Here is an 8927-nt window from a genome sequence, read left to right as displayed (position 1 = left end):
CCACAAAGACAAGAAGGCTGGTCTCGACACCAGTGTAACAGATGTGGCGGTCCCAGTTGATCGGTAGTTTATTTTCTGACGATAGACACAAGGGAGCACATTAGATGTGCAGGACAACTGTATGTTGATGGCTGTAGATTCATAATTTTTCACTTACATGTCAATATCAGACAATATCATAACATTGACAGTGTCACGACTTCCACCGAAGTCGTTTCCTCTCCTTGTTGTGGCGTCACCGGTCTTCTAGCCATCGTCGATCCACTTTTCATTTTCCATTTGTTTTGTCTTGTTTTCCAACACACCTAGTTTCCATTGCCCTCATTATTTGTTGTGTATTTAACCCTCTGTTCTCCCCATGTCTTTGTGTGGAACTGTTTGTTGTAAGTGCTTGTGCTCTTGTTTACTGGTGCGCGTCGGGTTTTTTGTACCCATATTCTGTTGTATTTTTATGCCGTTGGTTTTTGGATTAAACTGTTCCGGCTACTACCTAGTTCTGCTCTCCTGCGTCTGACTTCCCTGCCACCAGTTACGCACCCCTTTACAGACAGAGATAGTACAAAATACAATAAACGTAAGTATCTGAAGATAGACACAAGGAAGTTTTGTGATTAGCATAGAAAAAACTGTGAATTAGCAGGGACTAATATGACCGTCACATCTCGAGCATGATAGCTATCTCGCTCTTACAGCAATAACATACAATTGCACATTCCAGGATGCCCTCAATATCTAACAGGTACTGTACACATATACTGTATACACATAAGGACATGTACATAGTGAACTCGTACACATTGTAAATATCAAAATAGAATATAGTATTTCAGAACGTGACCTAACGCTTGCATATCAATGTTATACTGGGAAGATTTGATGATCACCATCTCCCCTATCTGCAAATGTAACCAATGGCCTAACACCTTATTGATATGTAAATTCATCCAACCAATAGGAATAGCTAAACATCAAATATACATTTCTGCAGTGGTAAGTGGAAACATAACTAACCCTCTTACAAAAGAAACACAGAGACTTATCAACATGTTCATGTTGGGGGCCACTCATCCACCAGCAGCACATAATCAACTCAGAGACTTATATAAAGGTTTCCTCGATGACTTTGGCAATTTGGCTCTTTGGAGAGCATACGTTGAAAGTAGTTAAGTCAAGACCCAGTTTACAGACAGAGGACAGGAGTCAAGCTCTTTTTGCAGTTCCATTTTGCTACTATATGGTGTTAGTCTGATTGATCCCTTTGGCAGGGGGCTCTAATTAACACAAGGACATTGATTTCCTCCCCCAAGGGCCTCCTGAAGAGGCAGAGACACCTCTTATCACAGCTGATAGATATTATTGCCTACTAACAAACAGCTGACAGTATCTGATGCCAGAGTGTGGGGCAGGAGAAGGTGAGTCAACCATGCGCCGTTAGATCCCACTCTCAGGGATATTGGATGCTAAAACACATCACAGAGTGAGATTCTCAGTGCTATCATTCTAAATCAGTACCAGTAAAAAGTTTGGACACACCTTCTCATTCCAAGGTTTTTCTTTAGTTGTAATTTTTTTTTACTACATTTTAGAATAATAGTGAAAACATCAAACCAATTGTCATGTCAGGGCGTGACACCGATGAAATAACACATATGGAATCATGTAGTAACCAAAAAAGTATTAAACAAATCAAAATATATTTTATATTTGAGATTCTTCAAAGTACCCACCCTTAGCCAGTGTGCAAAGCTGTCATCAAGGCAAAGAGTGGCTACTTTGAAGAATCTCAAATATAAAATATATTTTGATTTGTTTAACACTTTTTTGGTTACTACATGATTCCATATATGTTATTTAGTAGTATAGATGTCTTAACTATTATTCTACAATGTAGAAAATAGTAAAAAATAAAGAAAAGTCCTTGAATGAGTAGGTATGTCCAAACTTTTAACTGGTACTATACATGTGGAATGAGACAGATGGAGGAGTCTGGCTCACCAATAGGATTTGTTTTTGTTCTGCCAAATGTAAGCTCAGGCATGAGAAGAAATGCAAGTACAGTGTTAATGCTCCCTATTCTACTGCTATGGGAAACTGGTCTGGTCTGGTGCTGTACTGTATGTTATATGTCCAAAGAGATGTAGAGGCCATAATTTCAATCTTCGTGAGCACTATCTGTACCTTGTTTCTCTCCTCTCTCTGTGTGAGACTGCTTTAGTAAGCAGTTTTACTGCAGCAGCTGGTGACTACTGCTTTGGGGCCCACATTGTGCTGTCACCATCATCAATTCAACTAATGCAGAAACTGTGTCTAGGTGAGATTGAGGAGCAGGTGCGGGGAGCTGGAGTCATTACCCTGTGCTGATGAGAGGTCACTGTTTCAGAGATTCTGCTTTGCTATCTTGTTTTTTACTTCACTGAAGAGCCCCAAATACTTTTGACATGTATCCACCATTTTATCATCAGTAGTCTTTCTACTGTTGTGCAAGAGACTATTGTGAGTTAATCATATGTGACAAAATGAGTGAAGAACTTGTGTGAACACAGCAGGGAGCTTTTTAGGTGTACATTTGAACATACTGCCATGCCTCATATCACATAGTACATTTTGGTTAGGAAATAATGTCAGTTTAATAAATAAATTATTAATAATAAATTAAGCAAATAATGAAGAGTTAATTTTCATTGACAGGATACCTGTGAGAGCTCAGCGAAAATGATTGGGGAATTATCTTCCCATATGAACAGTGATGAAAAATTACCCTTAATTTTCGTGTCTGCAGCTACTTTCATGAACACAGATAGTATGCAATTTTCCTCAGAGACATGTATTTAATAAACATGACAAAGTCCCTTATAAACGCTCAACAGCACGCAAGCATACGAACTCACATGCTAATGCACGCGAGTGCGTCATTTAATACCCATAAGCGCAGACTCAGACACACCCCCTTATTGCTACGAATGCTTCAGATAAACCATGAGGGCGCACTAAATCACTGTTGACTGTGTTGTGGACAACATGTAGCACTAAATGCGAAGATGGCATGATTTTTATAAAGACTGTATAAGACATGTAGTAAAACTGCACCTAACAGGAGCCAAGGATTGATCATGTAGCCTACATATGATGGAAGCGGATCATTGGCGTGAAGGGTAAGATGATATCCACTCCTATTTGATGATGGAATGAAAGGACGGGTTTCAAAATTCTCCGTTTTTCCTCTGAGTACGGACACAACATTTTGGTCTATTTGAGCGTGTGATTACCTCTCCTCCGATGATGTCTTCGATGCTCAAATACATTGGGTCAGCAATGCCGTGCCGCATCAATAAACGAGGACAAAGTGTGCTTCAGATCTTGGTGTGCCAAAATCACACCTTTGAAAATAGAAAATCTCAATGATCACTGTCCTTTCAAATGCAGCCATCGGATCCAATCATGACACTGTTACAATAGCGCATATTAGACCTATTGTATCAATGCATTTTCCCAACAGTTGTTTCTGTGGATAAACTGTTTACTTTCTTATCAATTGTTTTGAGGGAATTTGACAATTTGCGACACGGACAGGTTGCCTATGTAGGTTAAGTTGGATTCGTTTCACGTAGAGAGAGTGCATAACTGGCCCGTCGAACATCTATTGAAAACTAGCCTATTTGAATGTTTCAGTGTGTGCTGAGTGTATCCAGGCGACATGGCATGTGGTATGTGAGTGTAGCCAATGTTATTTGTAATAGTTTACAGTGTTAAAGTGAAAGTGGTCCCGCTTGCCCTTGATGCACTTCTGTAGCCTATGGAAAAAATATATATATTGTTCTCTTCCATCGATTATATAGGCCTACATAATCATGGGCAAGTATTATATTGTGTATAGGCCTATGCCTACTCTGTATACTGAAGACATTACTGTCAGGTAAATGGCTATTTTTTCCAGATTGCAATGATTTCCTAATTTTCAAATGAGACAATGCGAACAGAGTAGGGCTATCACGATTCAGCCATATAATGTTAATTCTGATATCTGGATTTCAGCAACATCAGAAGAGACAAAAAGTTACACATTTCAGAGATCCACCATAGTTTAGCTCAAAGGTGTGTTTTCTTATTTTATTAGCCTCAGGATAAATAGCCTTCTTTAACCAAAGGACATACAGTACCAAGGCAATAAATCTGCATCCTCTGTGACCTTTTATTTAAAAAATGCTGTCACTGATGACTTACCATCTAAAAGGACATTCAATGCCTTTATCAGCATGAGAGCAAATCAGGCGACTTTGTTTTGTTGGGCGATAGCATTATGGATTGCATAATGGTGGAAAGAGGGTATGATTGTACACACACACACACACACACACACACACACACACACACACACACATACACACACGAACACACATACGTCTGCACTTCAATGTCAGTGTTGTAATACTGAGTAATACTGTATATTATTAATTAATTCCATCATCTTTGCTATTTTGGGTAGCATGGCTGACACAGATGTCAGATTGATTAGAGAATATTCATGCTTCAGTGGCATTTCAGTGGTGGCCATCAATTAGACAGCGACCAATGTAATGAAAAATAAATAGCCATAATTAAAAACATTTATCTTGTCAAAAAATATTTGGTTATGCTTCATCTTACAGTCTGCCACAATATTTACTGTGTATTTCCTTAGAAATAACATTGTAAAATACTAGTAACATAATAATAATCCAATAATTATATTGTTGACATTAATTTAAACAAACACACAATTTTTAAATATTTTGATACCAGGTTGTTAGTTACCAATTGTGTTATATGGTGTAATATTAAAAAAGGACATATTTGCTGTATGTTGAAATCGGGTTTGAAAATTGCAATTACAAGATGAGTCAGTGACTGTAACCATGGTACATTATTTAATAGTATCTGTAGGTCTGGTAAGGTTATGATGGCTGTGTGTAGATTATATTTAGGTGTGTTGTGGAGACGGGGGAGACGTTTGGTCAGACCTCTCTCCTCAGGATGAACAGATGGTATCTCAGGGTTAGCTCATGGGCGAGAGCCAACAAGGGAGCCTCTATGTTTGTCTCTCTGTCATGAAAATATGCTTTAAAAGTCAAACGAAAAGCATTACAAGCAAGGTCTATGTGCAAAAATATTGAAATGTTTGCACTATTTGAAACATGGATACTCATGGATACTATTCTTGGTTTTAAACAGAGACACATTATTTATATTCAATTTCTTCATATAAATAGTGGTCAACTATACCCCTTTGTTTATTACAATGTTCTGTTGTTTAAGATATGAATAGCAAGCTATGTACTAGTGAAATACTATGTGTGCACTGAAAGCCACTATTCCACTGAATCTATTCTGTTGAAAATCTATTTATTGTGTGAAACAAAGAGTCAGTGATCTTGACTCTTGAAAACAAACCATTGGCATCTTACATAGCCTTTATTTTTGGGTGGGAGGGGATTGACTGTTGTCTACAATCAATGGAAAGGGAGTTATTTACTGAGGAGTTGCCAGTCACTGTTATACTTTTTGTATATATTGTCACGACTGCTCCCGCTCCCCCTCACTGGCGCTCGAAGGTGCCAGGCTCCCCAGCATTACGCACACCTGCCTTCCCCCGTCACGTGCATCAGCGATTATTGGACTCACCTGGACTCAATCACCTCTGTCATTACCTTAACTATATCTGTCTGGTTCCCCGCTCTGTTCCCTTCTTCAGCATTAATTGTAATTTGTAGTTGTTTACCTGTGTGCTGAGGCTGTTCCTCTTTTGTTATCTGTCTGTTCCTGAATAAATATTGACTCTCCGTATCTGCTTCTCATCTCCGGCGTCGGTTGTTACAGAATGCTGAAGCCTTCATACGAAGCATCAGGGAGTGCTGCCGATGGAACAGGGGGTGTCTAAGCCAGCTCGTCGAGCTGTCGCCCTAGCTGGTGCGAGATGTTCTTGCCTCGGTTTGCTCAAAGCCGCCCATCCCACATCGGGCCTCAGCCGGATCGTCAGATTTTTACGCCTAGCCAACTCATCAGGCTGCTACGCCTCCGCCGGATCATCGGGCTCCCACGCCTCAGCAGGATCGACAGGCTTTCACGCCCCAGCCGGATCGTCGGGCTCCTATGCCGCAGCCGGTTCGCCAGGCTCCCATGCCTCTGCCGGTTCGTCGGGAGTTTACACCCAGCCGGCTTGTTCAGCGCCCGTGCCTCAGCCGGCACGTTAGACTCGCCCAGGTGGGACGCCAGGTGGCACCCCTAGAGGGGGGGTACTGTCACACCTGCTCCCGCTCCCCCTCCCTGGTGCTCAAAGGCGCCAGGCTTCCCAGCATTATGCACTCCTGCCACCATCGTTACACACACCTGCCATCCCCCCGCCATGCGCTTCAGCAATTATTGGACTCACCTGGACTCAATCACCTCTGTCATTACCTTAACTATATCTGTCTGGTTCCCCGCACTGTTCTCTGCTTCAGCATTAATTGTCATTTGTCGTTATTTACCCGTGTGCTGACGCTGTTCCTGTTTTGTTACCTGTCTGTTCCTGAATACATTTTGACTCCCCGTACCTGCTTGTCATCTCCGGCGTTGGTTGTTACATATATACAGTGCCATGCAAACGTATTCATCCTCCTTAGCATTTTTCCATTTTGTTGTATTACAACCTGAAATTTAATTTAATGTAATGGACATACACAATATAGTCAAAATTGGTGAAGTGCAATGAAAAAAATAACTTGTTTCAAAGATAAAATATATATATTTTAAAACTGAAAAGTGTTGCGTGCATATCTATTCACCCCCTTTGCTATGAAGCCCCTAAATAAGATCTGGTGCAACCAATTACCTTCAGAAGTCGCATAATTAGTTACATAAAGATGGCCGCCCACCAAAAATCATGGCCCAGGCAAGGAGGGCATTAATCAGAGACGCAACAAAGAGACCAAAGATAACCCTGAAGGAGCTGCAAAGCTCCACAGCGGAGATTGGAGTATCTGTCCATAGGACCACTTTAAGCTGTACACTCCACAGAGCTGGGCTTTATGGAAGAGTGGCCACAAAAAAAGCCATTGCTTAAAGAATGAAATAAGCAAACACGTTTGGTGTTCGCCAAAAGGCATGTGGGGTGGCAGCGTAGCCTAGTGATTAGAGTGTTGGACTAGTTACCAAAAGGTTGCAAGATCGAATCCCCGAGCTGACAAGGTACAAATCTGTTATTCTGCCCCTGAACAAGGCAGTTAACCCACTGTTCCTAGGCTGTCATTGAAAATAAGAATTTGTTCTTAACTGACTTGCCTAGTAAAATAAAGGTGTAAAAAAAAGTTACTCTGGTTAGACGAGACAAAAATGTAGCTTTTTGGCCATCAAGGAAAGCGCCATGTCTGGCGCAAACCCAACACCTCTCATCACCCTGAGAATACCATTCCCACAATGAAGCATGGTGGTGGCAGCATCATGCTGTGGGGATGTTTATCATTGGCAGGGTCTGGGAAACTGGTCAGAATTTAAGTAATGATGGATGGTGCTAAATACAGGGAAATTCTTGAGGGAAACCTGTTTCAGTCTTCTAGAGATTTGAGACTGGGACAGAGGTTCACCTTCCAGCAGGACAATGACCCTAAGCATACTGTTAAAGCAACACTCAAGTGTTTTAAGGGGAAGCGTTTAAATGTCTTGGAATGGCCTAGTCAAAGCCCAGACCTCAGTCCAATTGAGAATCTGTGGTATGACTTAAAGATTGCTGTACACCAGCGGAACCCATCCAACTTGAAGGAGCTGGAGCAGTTTTGCCTTGAAGAATGGGCAGAAATCCCAGTGGCTAGATGTGCCAAGCTTATAGAGACATACCCCAAGAGACTTGCAGCTGTAATTGCTGCAAAAGGTGTCTCTACAAAGTATTGACTTTCATGGGCGTGAATAGTTATGCACGCTCAAGTTTTCTGTTTTTTTGTCATATTTCTTGTTTGCTTCACAATAAAACATATTTTGCATCTTCAAAGTGGTAGGCATGTTGTGTAAATCAAATGATACAAACCTCCCAAAAATAAATTTAAATTCCAGGTTGTAAGGCAACAAAATGGGAAAAATGCCAAGGGGGTGAATACTTTTGCAGGCTACTGTTGGTTTGGATCCTTACACAATCATTCCCAAAGTGCTTGAAACAAACCATTGAATTATGGTTTAGTGACTCTTTTTCTCTAGAGTGAATGATTACAGATACAGATATCTGTACAGATACAGTTTTGCACTATTTTCATGACCAGACTTTGTATGTAAGATCCCACTAAGACTAAGTCTGATTTGCCATTACAATACAAAACTGATAATTTACGACCTCTTAGAAATGCAGTACTTTTTTTGAGGGGAACATCCACAGTTTCAGTATTTGTTACTTTAATTGTTTCTCTCTTTTTAAATGTCAATTTTTGGGCCTTGTCTATATTAGTACACTCTTAGAAAAGCGGGTTCCGAAGGGGTTCTTCGGTTGTTCACATAAGAGAACACTTTTTGGTTCCAGATAGAACCCTTTTTGGTTCCAGGTAGAACTCTTTTGGGTTCCATGTAAAACCCTTTATGGAAAGGCTTTTACATGGAACCCAAAAGGGTTCTACCTGGAACCAAAGGGTTCTAGCTGGATCCAAATAGTGTTCTTCAAAGGGTTCTCCTATGGGGACAGATGAAGAACCTTTTTAGGTTCTAGATAGCACGTACTTCTAAGAGTATGTTTCTCAAGTGTTGATCTTGTCCAAGATATTAGTCTTAGATTTAGATGCTGTGTAAAGCATCTTGGCAATATGATGGGCAGTAAAATCGAGATTTCCCACTCTCCTAAAATTAGAACAACCTTGTGCGGGACACTGCAGAAAAGCACATTGCAACATGATACAATTAAATCCTTCATCTGTTTCTTCTCAAGCTGTGTGAAA

The sequence above is a fragment of the Oncorhynchus clarkii genome, chromosome 6 (genome assembly GCF_045791955.1).
Source record: "Oncorhynchus clarkii lewisi isolate Uvic-CL-2024 chromosome 6, UVic_Ocla_1.0, whole genome shotgun sequence".
Lineage (NCBI taxonomy): Eukaryota > Metazoa > Chordata > Actinopteri > Salmoniformes > Salmonidae > Oncorhynchus > Oncorhynchus clarkii.
This window is presented reverse-complemented; position numbering follows the sequence as displayed.